The following is an 18262-nucleotide window of genomic DNA, read 5'->3' as shown; positions in this document are numbered from 1 at the left end:
TTTTCGTATCCTACATATTTTGCCTATAATATGGAATTTTTTATTTTTATTATTTTTTGTGCAATCAAAATTTGAATTTTCGATTTTCTAAGAAAATTCAAAAATTTGTAATGAAAAAATTCATTATGATAAATTGTTTGTCCTTTTTAATACTATAAATATCCATACATAGAATTTTCAAATTCAGAAAAAAAAGTGGTCTCTAATTTCAAAATGAGCTCACTTTTGGAATTTTCATCAAAAATGGCTGGTTAATGAACGCCTTATTTCATTTAGGATCTTAAAAAAGTCTGCCAAAAATGGATTTGATCCGCTCATTTTTTCGAGAGTTCTCGTGTTTACGGCCGGATGGACGGACAGACAGACAGACGCCATTGTAAAAACTTGAGTTTCGGATTCAGGGGGTCTCAAAACATGGAGATCAGTTGAAAAACTGTGGTGTCAAATTTCGGACAATTCTAATACTTTCTCAATCCTAAATGATGAGAATCTAAAAAAATGACTGCCCCAGAAATTACCATCTAAAAGTACCAGATGACTGAACTATTTTGACATTAATGGAGAATAGATTTCAGTAGGGTCAAAATATCTCAAGTGTGCCACTTTTAAATTAATAGTTCTATTTTCAATAAATTTATACAGTTTTCGATACTTTTTTATATAAAAATAACTCCCCTAAAATATTTTTCAAAACAAATTTTTTTTTTTGAAGTTATTAACAATCAAAGTTCTTGATCATTTTTTTCAAAAATGGATCACTCGCGAACGGTTCATAGAAATTCAATTATTGAGTTATGAAAGGTTTTGTTACGAATTATACTTGCCGCGAAAAATGGTTTGGTAGTAAAAAAAATTTTTTATTGTTTAAATAATGCTTTGTTTAAAAAAATTCAAAATTAATTTAACTTCTTCGGCTGTGAAAGAATTCTTCCATGTGCCAATAGATTCAAAAATCTCTTCCGAAAATTTTGGTGAAAAAAAAGTTTGTATTTTCCAGTAGTTCAAAAGTTATTGATTTTTTTGTGACCGCGCTCCGACCTCCAGCGCTGGTCGAGCAAATCGCAAGTCGGTTCAAACAGTCAACTTAGTAGTCTAATTTTAAACAGAAAAAGATGAATTTTCAATAAAAAAAGTTTAGTAGTTGTTATTTAAAATAAAAATCTCCATTATTTTAAATACCAACAATTTTCAATTTTTTAATTGAAAATTCACCTTTTTTATATAAAATTCCACTACTAGGTTGAATGTTTCAACCAAATTCAGTTAAAAATTCATCTTTTTGTTGTAAAAATAAATTTTTTGGTTAAAAATTATATTGTTCAATTGAAAACTAATCTTTTTAATGATAATTTGACTATTCAATTTTTTAAATTAAATTTTATTTTAACTATATCCCTTTTGATTAAAAATTTGAATAAAAATGTATGCACTTTTTTAAAATTTCTTCTTCCTGTTAGAAAATTAATACTTCTAGTTAAAAATCCATCGTTTGGATTAAACATTTATTTCTTTGGCAGAAAATTTAACTATTTTTTGGAAAATTCGTTTTTTTTTTATTAAAAAAATGTTAAAATCGGTATTGCTTTGTAGAAAATTAATATTCTGGATTGAAAACTGTTCTTTTTTTTTTTATTAGAAATTTATGACTTTGTTTGAAACTTTTTCCATTTTGTCAACAGAAATATTTTTTGTTGTAAAGATTCATGGTTTTAGTTAAAAATTCATTGTTTCGATTGAAAACATATCATTTTTAGTGGAACATTCGTCTTTTTTTTTGTTGGAAATTAATTTTCTTGGTTTAAAATTCATCTTGTTCGTTGAAGATTCATAATTTTAGTTGAAAATGAATTTCTTTTGTTGAAAATTGAACAGTTTCATTGAAAATTAATTTCTTTCGATGAAGATTAATTTTTTCTACTCAAAATACATTTTTGTTTAAAAATTAATGTCCTTTGTTAAAAAATAATCTTTTTGGTTAAAATGTTAACTAACTGGTTAAAAATTTATTTCTTTGGTTGAAAATTTAACGATTTATTAGAAAATTTCTTTTTTTGTTCACAATGAATTTTTTAAACAAAAAATTTAGCTATTTTCTTTTTTGTTGGAAATTCTTTTTTTTTATTGAAAATTCAAATATATGGTTAAATAAATTTTTTGGTTAAAAATTATATTTTTCAATTGAAAACTAATCTTTTCAATGATAATTTGACTATTCAATTTTTGTTTGGAAATTTACAAGTTTTGATTGAAAATTCAACCACTTGATTGAATACTTAACCACAGATAAGTTTAATTAATTTTCAATTCTTTAAAACAAACGATTATTTAAAGAATAAAAAAATGTTTTTTACTATCAAACCATTTTTTAGCGTAATATATACTTCGTAACAAAAATGTTCACAATTAAATTATTGAATTTCGATGAACCGTTCGCGAGTAATCCATTTTTGAAAAAAAAAAATGATCAAGAGATTCGATTGTTAATAACTTTGAAAAAAAAGTAATTGTTTGCAAAAATATTTCAGGGGAGTTATTTTGATATAAAAAGCGAATCGAAAACTGTATAAATTCATTAAAAATAGAACTATCGATTTAAAAGTGGCAAACTTGAGATATTTTGACCCAGTAATAGAAGTGGAAACAATATAGCAATTCCTACTATACAACATTACTACCAAGATGGAGGTTACCACTTTTTCTATAAAAGAGAGAAATAAATCTTTTTGCTGAATCTATTTTTGTATCGATTCAGTTTATGGTTAGGTAGGAAATGGACTTTTGCAAAATTTATTTAGATAGCGGATGTTGTAAACGGAAATTTGAGTCATCTTTCACGCTTGGCGATCTGGAGACAGGACTGCACTTAAGAACCATCCACTCGCATCTCAGACCTGTCATCACTTTCGTTAGGGTCCAACTGCGAAATTTCATACATTCTCATTCTGCGCCGTTCCTCGTCAGGTTTTATGCAAGGAGACGAATTGCAGAAGACTTTAAAGATATTGCCTTAAGCTTGAGAAGTATACATTTTATAGTATAAGATTATTTTGAAAAGAAACAAAATTGGTCCTTTGTGCACAAAGTATGTTCACCCTTTGAAAAGCGATTTTTTTCATCCACTATATTGTTATTTTTAGCTTTTTATAGGTGTTTGGGGTCGCTGATTCCGATTCTGACGTTAGAATTGTAAAGTTCAAAATGGCGGATCCAATATGGCGACTACATTTGGCTAAATTTCACGTTTTTATGTTGGCCTCAAACGTCTTCTAAGGGGGGGGAGGGTCGCTGATTCCGATTCCGACGTTAGAATTGGAACATTCAAAATGGCGTATCCAATATGGTGAATGTATTTGGCTAAATTTGATGTTTTTTTTTATATTCGCCTAAAACGTCTTCCAAGGGGGTTTTTGAGGTCGCTGAGCACGATGATGACGTTAAAACATCAAAATTCAAAATTATTGGTTCAATTTGCCCACTCTGTAGGTCACGATTCTGACTTTAGTGCTGCAAAATTTTAAATGGCGGATCCAATATGGTGACTACATTTGGTGTAACAAAAGTGCGCAGAACATCTTCTCATATAGGAATCGGCGAAGCAAAGCTAAGCGACGTCGAATTTTGTAATTCTAATATCAGAATCGTAATCAGCGACCCAAAAAACCCCCGTAAATCCAGTTTTATACTAACAATAAGAAAATTTTCCAATTTCGTGAAAAATGGTTGCTATTTTTAGGCGCCATTTTGAATTTTTTAATTCTCACATTAGAATCGTAATCAGCGACCCCAAAACCCCCAGTAATTCGAGTTTTATGCTCATTGTAACAAAATTCGAAAATTTCGTAAAAAAATAGCTGCCATTATGTAGCCGCCATTTTGAATTGTTAAATTAGGACATCAGAATCGTAATCAGCGACCCTAAAAACCACATAATCGAGTTTTATGCTAATTGAGAAGTTATCCCTGTCTCTCAGATTCTTTTATAGACCAACATAATAAAAAACTCTATTTTTGCATATTCTGGAATTTTTTTTGGAAAAACTGACATACGAAATATTCTGCAAAAAATATATTGTTTAGTTCAATGTTTGAGATATTTGTAAACAAATTTTTAGATCTCTAGGACTTGTAGTTTAGACACAGCCGAATTTATTGTAAAAAATACGAGATTTTCGAATTTTAATTGTTTATACTTCTTAATGTAAAAGTGGAATAGTTAAATTTACAGTTGAAAACATATAATGCTGAACAAAACGAAAAACAATTTTTAACAAAATAGTTAAATTTTCAACCAAAATAATGAATTTTCAACAAATCTTGGTAAAAAACAACAAATTGGTTAAGTTTTCAATCAGAGACATGAATTTTTTACCAGGTACTTAAAATTTTAATCAAAAAGATCAATTTTTAATAAATGATATTAATTTTTTAACAAAAATGCGTTTTGAGTAGAAAAAATTAGTCTTCATAAAAAGAGAAGAATTTTCAATTAAATAGTTCAATTTTCAAAAATAAAAATTATCTTTCAACTAAAATTATGAATCTTCAACCAAAATATGAGTTTTGAATTTGAATCGAAAATGATAAATCTTAACAACAACAAAAAAACAATTTTTAACAAAATGGAAAAAAAAGTTTCAACCAAAGACATATATTTTCAACCAAAAAGAAGGTTTTTTAACCAAGTATATTAATTAATTTAATTATTAATTAATTAATAAAAATTAATTAATAAAATTAAATAATTAATTATATTAATTAATTTTAAAATAGTTCAAATATCGACCAAAGAAATAAATATTTGACCCAAAATATGGATTTTTAACCAAAATAATGAATTTTTAACAAATCTCAATAGAAAAAATCAACGAATTGGTTAAATTTTGAATCAGAGAAATGCATTTTTAACCGAAAATGATGAATTTTCAAATTGAAAAAAAAATTTTCAACCACATATTTGAATTTTCAATAAAAAAAAAGAATTTTCAACAAAAAAGAAAATAGCTAAATTTTTGGTTAAAAGAATTCATTGTGAACAAAAAAAGAAATATTCTAATAAATCGTTAAATTTTTAACCAATGAAATAAATTTGTAACCAGTTAGTTAAAATTTTAACCAAAAAGATTAATTTTTAACAAATGACATTAATTTTTAAACAAAAATGTATTTTGAGTAGAAAAAATTAATCTTCATCAAAAGTAAATTATTTTCAATTAAATTGTTAATTTTCAACCAAAGAAATTGATTTTCAACTAAAATTATGGATCTTCAACGAACAAGATCAATTTTAAATTAAGAAAATTAATTTCCAACAAAAAAAAGACGAATGTTCCACTAAAAATGATACATTTTCAATAGAAACAATGAATTTTTAACTAAAGCCATGAATCTTTACAAAAAAAAATATTTCTGTTAACAAAATGAAAAAAGTTTCAAACAAAGTCAGAAATTTCCAACCAAAAAGAAGAGTTCTTAACCCAGAATATTAATTTTCTACAAAACAATAACGATTTTAACACAATAAATAAATTTTCATCAAAATATTTGAATTTTCAGTATAAAATTAATTTTCATAAAAAAAAGAATTTTCCAAAAAATAGTTAAATTTGTTGCCAAAGAAATAAATATTTAATCCAAAAAATGGATTTTTAACCAGAAGTATTAATTTTCTAAAAGGAAGGAAAAATTTTAAATAGTGCATACATTTTTATCCTAATTTTTAATCAAAAGCGATATAGTTCAAATAAAATTTAATTAAAAAAAAAAAAGAATGCCTAAGGAACTAGTTTAATTTTTAACCATATATTAGAATTTCCACACTATTTCACAAATTTTCAAGAAAAGAGTTTAATTTTTTGTTAGGAAACATTTTTGAGCCATTAAAGAAAAAACTTGTTTCCAAAAATATTAGATTTTCAACCAAGAAAGATGATTTTTCAACCAGATAGTTGGATTTTAAACAATACAAAAAATTATTAATAGACCAAACATTTGCATTTATAAACAAAAAGACCAAATTTTAAGCAAAAAGTGGAAAAATCTTGAATTTCGACAATAAACACAATTTCAAATTGTTTAATTTTTAAGGTTTATATTTTGAAGGTATCTTTTTGATGAAAAAATTCATTGATTCGATTTTTCAGATTTACAATGGTAACTTATTCAATTTTAAGGATTTTAAATTCAACATTTTTTAATTTTGAAGATTTGCAATTTAAAAGTCGTTAATTTTAAATATGTATAAAGTTAACATTGAAAAATCTTGGATTTTTACAATATACTGAATTGCAAAATGTTCATTCTTCAAGACTTTCATTTTACAGATATGTAATTTGAAATTTTTTTAAAATTATTGTTCAATGTTTGAGAGTGAAGATAAAAAATTCTGCATTCCTGAAAAATTTTCAATTTAAAATTCTTTAATTTCAAATATTTAAAATTGAAAATTGTTTAATTTTTAAAATTTGTAATTCATAATTGGAAAAGTTTGAAGAATTATAATTTTTAAAAAATGCAGTTTTAAGGATGCATTAATAAAAATTGTGAAATTGGTATAATTTTGAATATCAAAAGTGAATTTTTCAACTCTTAGTTAAAATTAATGCTCAATTAATACTTTTAGTTTTAAATTAAATTTCAAATATTAAAATAAAAAACTCGTAAATTCTAAAAGATTTTCAAGTTAAAACCATGTAATTTACATTAGCTACATTTAAAAATTTTTGAATTTCGACAATATATAGAAACGGTAAATTATTCAATTTTAATGATTTATATTTTTAACGCATGTAATTTGAAATTTTTGTGTTTGGAATAATTCAATTTTTAAAAATTGTAATTTAAAATTCTGCAATTTTGAATATTTTCAATTGAAATCTCGTAAATTTTAAAGACGTAACTCTTATGTTCAATTCTAAGTGTTCTAAATTAATAAAAAATTTTAATTTAACTATTTAAAACAAATTATTTTAAAAAATTTTGAGCGGTAGTTGCATTTCAATCAAATAGTTAAATTTCCAAGTCAAAAAGGACGAATCAAATACAATACAGTTCAGTTTTCAATTTAAAAGGACGAATTTTCTATTCAGAATGGTGAATTTTCAACAAAGAAATTAAATTGTTAACTTAATTGTAAATTAAATTGTGAGGTTGAAAAACGTGTAAGCAATAATGTATCATTCCAAGAGGCTAGAACTGCAATCGATATGGTTTCCTCGTTAGAGAGGCGAGATTAACAAGGGAACACTTAACTTAAACCTCTCCCTGATTAGTCGATTTCTGTCTCAACATCCCTCATTTTCTTCTCCTGATATTTAAAAATTAAATTTCATCAAAATAATTTAATTTTCTAATTAATTTTTCAATTTACAATCCAAAAAGCCAAAATTTTCATAAACTGAATTTTAAACCACAAAATATAAATTTTTTACAAAAAGTTAATTTCTAACCAGTTAGTTGAAGTTTCAACTTCGGTTTCAACTAAAATTATGAATCTTCAAAAAAAAAAGAAAAATTTACAAAGTATATTAGTTCAACTCTAAACCAAGTAATTATAAAAAACCAAGTAGATTTTTCAATCAAAAAATAATTAATTTTTAACGATGCAGTGGAATTTCTAACAATGAAGAATGAATTTTAAAGTAAAAAAAGATGAATTAAAAAATTTGACTTTTTGGTTTCAAAATTACAAAAATTGATTGATTCGTTTAGGTTGGAAAATCTTTCTTGGTCGGAAAATTATTTTTTCGGTTTAGAAATTCATTTCTTTTGGTAGAAATCTAATCATTACCTTAATTATCTTGCTTTTCAATATCTTGTATGCCTAAAACACTGATATCTTTCAAATTAACTAATCTCTAATATCTTTCAAATTAATTTTATTTTTGTTTGATAATTGATTTTTTAACTGAAAATGTAACTATTCCATTTTCGGTTGAAATTTGAATTGAGCTTTTTCTCTAGAAAATTAATCCTTTTTATTCAAAATAAACTTTTTAGGTGATAATTTGACGCGTCAGTTGAACGCTGAAATCTTTTTTAAAAAATTTATTTTTTCTAAACATTCATAATTTTAGATGAAAAATCATCTGTCTGGTTGAAAATTCAATATTTTGCAAATGATTCATTTTTTGGTTGATACTAACTTTCATAACCGAAAATGTAAAAATTACCTTCTAATAGTTTTAAATTAATATTTTTGATTGAAAATTGATTAAAATATTTTGTTGTTGTATTATGAATTATTACATGTTTTGTTGAGAATTGACCTTTTAAAATGAAAAATAGAATAGTAATTGATTGAAAATTGAACTGCTTTGTAAAAAAATAATTTTTGTTATTGAGGATTCATAATATTAGTTGAAAAATCAACTATTTGGTCGTAAATAAAGTTTTTTTTTCATATTTTCGGGGGAAAAATGCAAATGTCTTTTGGAAAATTCTTTTTTGCTTGAAAATTCCACAAGTTGGTGAACAATTAAATTCTTTCGTTAAAAAAGTCGTTAAAAATTAAACTTTTTATTTGAAAGTTTAAACATTTATTTCAAATTTTTTTTCCTACGTAAAATTAATTTTTATAAATGAAAATGTTGCCAGTTAAAAATTTGTCTTTTTTAGTTCAATTCAACCGGCTGAAAATTAATTTTTTTTTAAATAAACTTTTTTATGACTTTCTTGTTGAATTCTCATTGTTGGTTTGAAAGTCAACTGTTTTCTAAAAAATTAGAAATTTCAGCTTAAAAACTTAATTATTTGTTTGAAAATTGATCTATTTTAGTAGAAAATTAATCTTGCTCTTCAAAATACATATGTTTTATTGAGGATTAAAATGTTTTCTTAAATACTTTTTTTCTCTGTTGAATTCAACTGGTTGGTAATTCTTTTTTAATTTGGTTGAAAATTAGTTTTTTTTATTGAAAATTAAACCATTTCATTTCTGATTGAAATCTGATCTTTTATTGTTCAGAATTCATTGTTGTAGGTTAAAAATTCAGCTACTTAATAATTAATAATAATGAATAATTCGTTAAGTATTACTAATTAATAAATCATTATTTAATTAAAATTAGTTAATTAATTAAAATAATTTTTTCCTTTCTAGATATAAACTCACTTGCTTCGAAATATTTTTCTGCTTATTTATATACTGAAAATTCATCGGCTTTTTTCGATTTTTGAAACTTCAAAGTTAATTTGGGAGGGTAACAAATATTTTAACGGAATTATCGCTATACAGGTATAAATCGGATTGCTCTGAACTATTTTTTATTAATAATTAGAATCTCAAAAAAATTCTGTACTGCTCAAATTTGAAGAAGTGCTTCGTTTTTTGAGATATTTAGCTATATCTACGATGCGGAAACAGAAGAAATTTTTTTTATGATGTGCAATTGCAATTGAAACTTTGATTCTGTATTAATAATAAACTCACTATAAAAATAAATCAGGGAAACCTTTTTATAAAATGAATTTTGGAATCAAGTAGTAGAATCAAATCAAATAGTTTAAAATGCTAAAAATATTATTTTTCTCGTTTATTATTAATAATCGCATTTCAACGTATTAAAATATTCATTAGATCGAATTTAATAAATCGCGATAAAAATAAAAATTAATTATATTCTGTAAATAATACTTTATATAACCAGAAGTATTTTATTCAAAAATTTTCGTTTCTTTTTAAAGTTTTTGGGTCTGTATCGCATCTTAGAAAAAAAATAAAACGATCCTAATAAATGGTATCTTAATTTTTTGGAGAAAAGATTATTTACAACAAACTTTTCGAATTTTTCGAGAAGTAAAGCATTTGACAGAAAATTGAATTTGTTTACCAAAAAATGTTGATGAATCGTAAATTACAGGTCATTTTCCGATCATTTTTGTTCTTCAAGTGACAACTGAATTTCTTTGTTGAAAAGTTCAAAATTGTTAAGTTGTAAGGAATCTTTTCACCAAACAATTAAGCTATCATTTATTGATAATTTTTTTTTTTAATTTGCTAAGAAGTACTACTTTGAATTTAACTTAAAATACCTTAATTGGAAATTCTAAAGATAGAGGTGGTAGTCGAAAGAAGAGGACCATTCACTAGTTTCTATTTAACTTAAATTTAATTTTCATTTGCGAAATTCATAAATAGATTATAATCTGTGCCAGGTCCGGCCCAGATCGAGAATTCCAAACTGGGTCTGGTCTGGCCCCGATCGGGGCCAAATAGAAAAATAAAATGCTTTAAACAATTAAAACATTGCCTGATTGTCATTCATCAATCTGAAATTACAAATTAAAACAGAAGCCATGCCCCTTTTAAAATATCGTGCTTTAAAAATAATCCTTAATTTAAAAAGACCTGCAGTTTTGCAATGGGTACTCACTCGGATAACTCCCGTTATGTCTCTCTCCCATCACCTCTTGTCTTAAGGTAGCTCGATTTTCAATCTCAAGAAACTATGGAAATTTCCCAGGTTTCTCGAAATTGAAAATCCTGCCCTACGACCAAGCAGGAGGTGATGGAAGAGCCAGGGATGTCAGGAGTTATCTGTAATCTATGCTATCATCTATTCTGGTCATTATATTAGGGACATAATAGATAACCGTAAACGTGAACAACCTAGTCCACGTTACGTCAGTGGATGCTATCGACCGTGACCGGCTTTGTACCGGAACTGCTATCCAAAATCTCCTTAGTGCCCAGATTTGTACGAAAATCCATCTCAGCAAAAACAGGAACATCAAAACTCTGGTAACAAACCTTATACGAAATTTGTAGAAATGTGTGCACAGTCAATACCAGATATATTATTTATCTTAAGTTCAATAAAAAAAACTGCAAAAAATTGAAAACTACAATAGGATTGTTTCCTGAGTTTAGATAAAATAATTTTTTAATAAATAATTATAATCCCAACCGAAGGTGCGTTATAATTTTTTTCCCTGTTGAGTTCTTCAACAGAAGAATATTATTAAAAAGTATAGGCAGTAAAACACTTCAAGTTGGTGTCAAGCTGGTGTCACGTGACCTAGAGGTTCTCATAATTATCTATCAAAGTGACGATGTGGCTTTGATAATAACTAATGAAACTCGTGATAAAGAGGTTAGGTCACAGTCTGCTGTCAATTCTGACGAGTTTTAATTGATAGCTTTATTTGTTAAGGATTATGTGATAAAAAAGTTTTGCTGTGGTAATATATGGATTATGAGTCAGTAGTAGGTTCAAGGAAAACATTAGGTACAATTATTGTGTCCATATAATGTCACATGCGACAAGTCTCTCTGCGGCACGTCACATCTGCGGCATGTCACATTCTTGAAAAGATGGCAAACCTGTGGAAAATCTTCCCAGCGGTATCTCTCCCACACACAAATTTTTAGAATTCTTGCAAAGATGGAAAAACTGCGGCAAGTCTCCCCACCGGCATATTTCACCAGAGCAATTCTTTTAAGCACTTTCATAGATGGCAAAAGTGCGGCAAATCTCCTCAACTGCATCTCTCCGACAAGCAAATTTTTCAAGTTCTTGCAAACATGGTAAAACTGAGGTAAGTCTCCCCAGCGGCATCTATCCCCCAAGAAAATTTTGTAAGTAATTTCAAAGATGGAAAATTTCGACAAGTCTCCCCAGCAGTATCTCTCTCCCATGAACAATAAAATTTTCTTGGGTGAGAGATGCTGCGGTAGATACTTGCAAGAGATTCCACCGGGAAGACAGTCTAGGGAGACTTGCCTCAGTTTAGCCATTTTTAATTGGACATTAAACTTTTTTTGAAGGAAGAGATGCCATTGGGTGAATTGTTACTGGGGTGAAATGCCGTAAAAATGTCAATTTCACAGTGAGAAATGCCGCGCGGAAGAAAAGCCGCTAGGTAGAGATGCCGCAGTTGTGACACACTCCAGATGTGACATGCCGCAGATATGGCATGCCACAGTTGTTACATACCGCAGATGATACATTCCGCAGATGCGACAAGCCAAAAATGTGACATGCCGCAGATGTGACATGCCGCAGATGTGACATGCTGCAATTGTGACATGCCGCAGAAGTGACATGACAAAAACAAAAAAATAAAATAAAATTTTCGGACAAAAATAAAAAAAGAGGAAAGAAAAATGAAAAGGCAGCCAACCACATCTCCTTCTTTCTCTTTTTCTTTCTTTCGTCTTTTTTATTTTTATTATCATCAAATTACAATAAAATAAAAATAAAAAACATAAATAAATTTACATTACCAACGTTTCGGTACTGGTACAGTACCCTTATCAAGGCAAGAAAAATTTAAGTGGTAGAAATTGACAGCACCCACGACCAGGTGCTCTCTCTTTGATACCTGAGAATCGAATGAGGGTCAGTAGGCCAATCTTTTGTAAAAACAATATAAATATCTGTCACAATTACATCAAAAATAGAGAAAGTAAAAGAAAAACAGAATTCATGAAACAGCTACTTTATATGTAATTAATCATATTAGCATAACTTTTGTTCAACACATCCAAATCGGTTTTTAAATTAATAGATAACTTTTTTTGTTTTTTAATATAAAGCATTTCCATGAATTCCCTCTTTCTCTCATTACTTTCACTATGCAAAATTTGAACATTATCCCAGTCAAACTCATGATCAACATCAACAAATGCCTTTGTATGTCTGGCAAAAATACTTTTATAACAGCGTCCTAAACGAACATCACTTTTGTGTTCCTCTATCCTAGTATTTAGAAGTCTGCCAGTTTGTCCCACGTAATTCATCTCGCAGATCCTGCAAGTGATCTTATAGACAACACCACCCTTTTCAAAATTATCTAAAGGATCTTTGCAAAAATTTATCACCGAATCCATTTTAAATGGAATGCGGAAAATAGTATGAATTAAACATTTTTTTAACATAAGTTCAATAGTTTTAGAAGTTTGACCAAAAAATAGAAAAACAAAAGTATTAAACGAACTATATTCCTTTAACTCTTTCTGATTATCTACCAGCAAATTATTAATCTCTTTGTTTTTGATTTGTTCAACTCTAATTGCAATATTTTTCTCAATTAACTTTTTTGGATAATGATTCGGAAAAAGGATATTCCTAACAATATTGAAATTTCTTGTGTGAAATGAATAATAGGTCAAACCTAGAGCTCTGTCAACTAAGTTTTTAATTAATGCAATTTTGTTTTGAAAGGGATGAGCAGAAAGGCAATTTAAAATTCTACCTGAATATTTACTTTTTGTGTATCAATTGGTATAATAATATTACCATTTCAACCCTTAATTACTTCTATGTCCAAAAAACTGATTTTATAATCCTGTTCTATTTCATGAGTAAATTGAAGTTTTGGATGAAAACTGTTAAAAGTATCAATGGCGATCTGTAACTTTTCCAGAGGAACACATAATAAGGTATCGTCGACAAACCGAAAATAAAAAGGCAAAGCCAAATCTAATTTCCCAAAAACAAAAACCTCCAAATCTTCCATCACTAGTTCTGCCAAAATCGGAGAAATGACTGAACCTATGGGAGTACCAGACTTCTGTCTATAGAAAGATCCATTAAATTTAAAATAAGTTGACTCCATAATAAAAATTATTCCTTCAATAAAATCTTTTGGACATAAACGAGCACGGGTTTTTATATTAGTCCATCTATTTAAAATTGCCTTTTTAACTAATTCAAGGGGTATACTCAGAAACATTGCAATAACATCCAAAGAAATCATTACATTGTCATCCGGAACATTTTTTTTTAATGATACTTTTTTGAAATTGCCAGCTATTTTTGACATTATATTTAGACTTTGTGATAGAGTCCTTGAGAGTCAAATGAAAATTTTGTTCTAAACATTTGGTGGGAGTATTAATAGTTGAAATAACTATTCTTAAGGGATAGCCATCTTTGTGAATCTTTCCCAAACCATAACAACTTGCAAGAACTGTGTCTTCGGTGTTAATATCAGTCCATCTTATATCCTTTCCCAGAAGTCCTTTCTTTCTCCAATTGTCAAGCATCTTAAAAGTGTTTCTTTTTAATTTTTTCAACGGATTTTTATGTAATAATTCAAAATTATCATTATCAGAAAGCAAATTCTCCATATCCCGGATATAATTCGATTTTTTCATGCAAATAGTAATACTGCTTTTATCAGCATTCATGCAAACCATATCAGGGTTGTTTCTAAGAAACGCTTTCGTCATCATGAAACCTTTAGAAATTCTAGGATCAATATAACTGATATGCAAACTATTCTTTTTGTGTATATTTGATTCAACATCTTTTACTATTTCCATCATTTGTTTTGTCTTAGTTTTTATCACACGGTTACTAAAACCTTCACCTAATCTGAGAATATTTGTGACTAAATCAGGATTTTGAATATCTGTCAAATTAACAAACCAAGGATCTTTTCCTCCTTCAAAAATCCTATGTAAATTTAAATTTTGTTCTTGAACACTAGTTTGCTACTGAATTAAATTTGAAAGTTTGTTATCATGTTTTACATCGCTGCTTAAAAATCTTTGATTGAGGAGAATTTGGTGCTTTAAAAGATTAATAATTTTATCTTGTTGGAAACAAACTTCTAATGTTTAAAGTGTGTTCAAAGTTTCTATTACAAAAATTACTCTACAAAAAAAAATCTCGAAATTTGTTATCCAGAAAAAACATTTTTTTAGGTAAAGCAAAGTTTTTCAAGATTCAACCGAAACTGACTCTTATCTGATTGAAAAACATAATATCATAGAAATGACCTCCAGTCCAAATCAGCTAAATCAAAATTTACGAAATTTAAATTAGACCAAAATCCAAAATAAAAATCCCATTTAACGTCCAATAATCAAATTGATGCAAAATCCTTTTAAACAAAACAAGAATCCAAAGACCAAATTTGGACCACAACGAATAAACGAAAACCAAAAATCCTATTGTAATCTGAAAAAAATTAAAAAATAAAAGAAAATTTTCAGACAGAAATAAAAAAGAGGAAAGAAAAATTTTTCTCATTTTTCTTTCCTCTTTTTTATTTTTATCCGAAAATTTTATTTTATTTTTTTGTTTTTTGTTTCAGATTACAATAGGATTTTTGGTTTCGTTAGTCGTACATATTTACGAATTGTTCAGTAAACATCACTACATTTAAGTACTTTTTCAATGAATTATTTATACAAAAGTTTTGGTTTTAAATGTTTTCATTATTTCTATAACGTTTTTTAAACTATATTTTGCGACTTCTATTCTCGATGTGCAAATAAGCAAAACAAAACATTGTGACAGTGAAAGATATTTAAGAATCACTGACACATCATCTGTGATTGATGCAAAATCCGACCCCTTTGACTTCAAAGGGGCCCTCGAATCGACATTGTGCTCAAAAATGCATATTACAATATTAAATTAAAAATAGTAAACAATATGTAAAAAATATTTTTGGGAGTTTTTAAAATTAAAATTTTATATACTATAAGATCCATTTATTAGAAAAACGATATCTGACTTTGGAAACAACACTATTGTCCGACGGCAGATACATTTAAACCTGGATTTAATGTCAATTTTGGGACTGACCGTCACATTAAATCCAGAGTCTCTGAACTATTCTGTCTCCTGTTTTTTCTCTTTCTTGTTTCTCTCTATCTTGTGACACTTGAGTGAGATGAGAACCGTACATCCCCCCGCAGCTCCACTTCAACATCGTCACCGCGCGGCGTCATTTCTCGGAAACACTAAATCTAGAAACACTAAATCCAGGTTCGACTGTAATTTTTGTCACAAGGCCGTTAAAAATTATCCGTCATCAGAAAGTTGTATTTTTCAATTGCTAACAGCGTTTTTATCCAAGAGCAGTTTTTTAAAAATACATCCTTTTTGGTAGCAAATTGGACTCTTTTGTTAAAAAATCCTCTTTTCGGATTACAAATTCAACTCTTTTCGTAAATCATTAAACTTTTGTTTAAAATTCATATTTTGTTGCTGATAATTTTGTTACTGAAATCTTTTTTGAATAAAAACCTTTTTTTTTAATTTTGTCTTTTTGATTAAAAAATTCACCTGTTTTTGTAAACTTTTCGTTTTTCTTTGACAAAAATGCAAATGTTTGGTTGAAAATTTAACAATCTTATTAAAAAGTCATAATTTTGGTTAAAAAACGACTATTCAGCAGAAAATTTACTCATTGTTTACAATTCTTATTATGGTGTTGTGAAGTGAAATGGAATCTCCTTTGGATAAACATTTAACTATTTTTTGTTGAATATTTTTGTTTTTAATTGACCTATTTTTTTAAAGTTTGTCCTTTTGATTTTAAAATTTTCCTGCTTTAACAGAAATGACATCTTGCTTGGATAAAAATGGAAATGTTTCGTTGAAAATTCAACAGTTTTGTTGCTGTTTTTTTCTGAAAATTGAACTATTTCTTAAAAAAATTACTTTTTGTTACAATTTAATATTTTCGTGTTGAAAGAATTTAACTCTCTTTTATTTCAAATTTGTCTTTTTGGCTTGAAAATGTAACAATTTGGTAAAAAATTAAAGTGTATTGCTGCAAAAAAATATTTTGTTAAAGATTCTCATTTTCGGATTTGAAATTAAATTGTTTTGTAGAAAATACGTTGTTTTGGTTGAAATTCAACTATATAATTAATTATTTAATAGAATTCAATAGTATTGAATAAGCTTATATTAATTTTATGTTCTTCGTTCAAAACGTATATTTCTTTTATTGAATTTTTATTTTTTATAACCGTTTGGTTAAAATTCATATTTACGTGCGAATAATTTACATTTCTTACAATTTAAAATTATAACAATTCTTATTTTGCTATTGGAAGGTGAACAGGAATATTTTTCGGGTGAAAATTTAAGTATTTTTTAAAAAGATTCTTGTTTTTATTTAATCTTTTTTAGAAAAATTTTCATCTGTCTTGAATAAAAATGAATCTATTCGATTGAATAATTCAACTCTTTTTTTAAACTTTCTCTTTTTGGTTTTAAAAGTCATTTTCTTTAGCAGAAATGTCTTTTTTTTGATAAAAATTCAACTGTTTTTTTGAAAATTACACTATTTTGTTAAAACATCTTGATTGAAAATTCCAAAGTTTTGTTTAAAATTTAACTACTTCATATAAAAAATTTTTTGCATAAAATTTATATTTTGGTGTGAAAAATAAACTAAAATAATTTCTAGATGTAAGTTTAACTTTAAAATAAAAGTTCGTCGTTTTTTATTAAAAATTAATCTGTTTTAGTACAAATTTCATCTTTCTTGGATAAAAATGCAACTGTTTGGTAGAGAATTGATCTGCTTTATCAAAAATTTATGCTTTTTGGTTTAAAAAATTCGTCGATTTGGATTAAAAATTCAACTTTTTTCTTAGAAACTTATTTTTGATTCAAAAATCCATATTTTAATGCTGAACAGATACCTGGAAACTTTTTTGGATGAAAATTGAACCATTAAAAAAGTGTTTATTAAAAACTCATCTGTTTTAGGAGAAATTCTATTTTTTGTGTGATAAAAATGCAACTGTTTGATACATAATTCAACAATTTTGTTAAAAAGTCATCCTTTTTGGTTAAAAATATGTCTTTTTGATTCCAAAATCCAATTTTTTTTTGTAGAAACTTATTTCTTGCTTCAAAGTTTATATTTTAATTAAAAAAGGCAACTAAAAAAAAAGTACATTCACTAATGCAAATTATGATTATATTCAGTGGTGAATAATATTGCTTAGAGAATTGTTCAATTATTACTGATAATAATGATTAAATTAATATTAATATCTATTTAAAAAATTACAGAAAACATTTGCCAAATATCAGAAAGTAAACATTGCTTTTAGCATAAAAATAATGTTTTTTTACCTACGTTGTAAATATACGGCATATAAAATGGGTTTGGATTATATTTCATTATAGCATTTGAAAGTTTTTTTTATAAATATAAACCTGTAATACTGGAAGATACGAAAAACATAAATTAATATGCATTTACGAAAATAATATTGATGTGTTATATTTTACATCATTGATCCACATATTTTAACAGAAAACTGATTGAACGAATAAAAATGGTTTAAGGGCATGTGACACAGCTAAATACCTATATTACCGACCTCACTTTTTCCGTTCACTGAATGTTTTTTTGAACCTAAGAACTTCTTTTTTAAATAAAATATCGAGCTGAAACCTTGGGAAATGTATTAGAGTACAATAAAGTATGTTTAGGTACTGCATTTTGGTAGGAACTTCACTGAAAATTATTTCATCTTTTTTCTGAACCTCAACATTTT

The 18262-nt window shown here is 26.8% G+C and overlaps 1 protein-coding gene across 1 annotated transcript in view; it reads right to left on the bottom strand.

Annotated features, from left to right (window-relative positions):
* Positions 1-18262, bottom strand: part of LOC117180918 (facilitated trehalose transporter Tret1-2 homolog) — an 889009-nt gene that overhangs the window by 400227 nt on the left and 470520 nt on the right. The window lies entirely within an intron of this gene.

This window comes from Belonocnema kinseyi, chromosome 9, assembly GCF_010883055.1.
Source record: "Belonocnema kinseyi isolate 2016_QV_RU_SX_M_011 chromosome 9, B_treatae_v1, whole genome shotgun sequence".
In the NCBI taxonomy this organism is placed as follows: domain Eukaryota; kingdom Metazoa; phylum Arthropoda; class Insecta; order Hymenoptera; family Cynipidae; genus Belonocnema; species Belonocnema kinseyi.
Note: the sequence above shows the minus strand (reverse complement) of the source record. Positions and strands in the feature narration are given on the sequence as shown.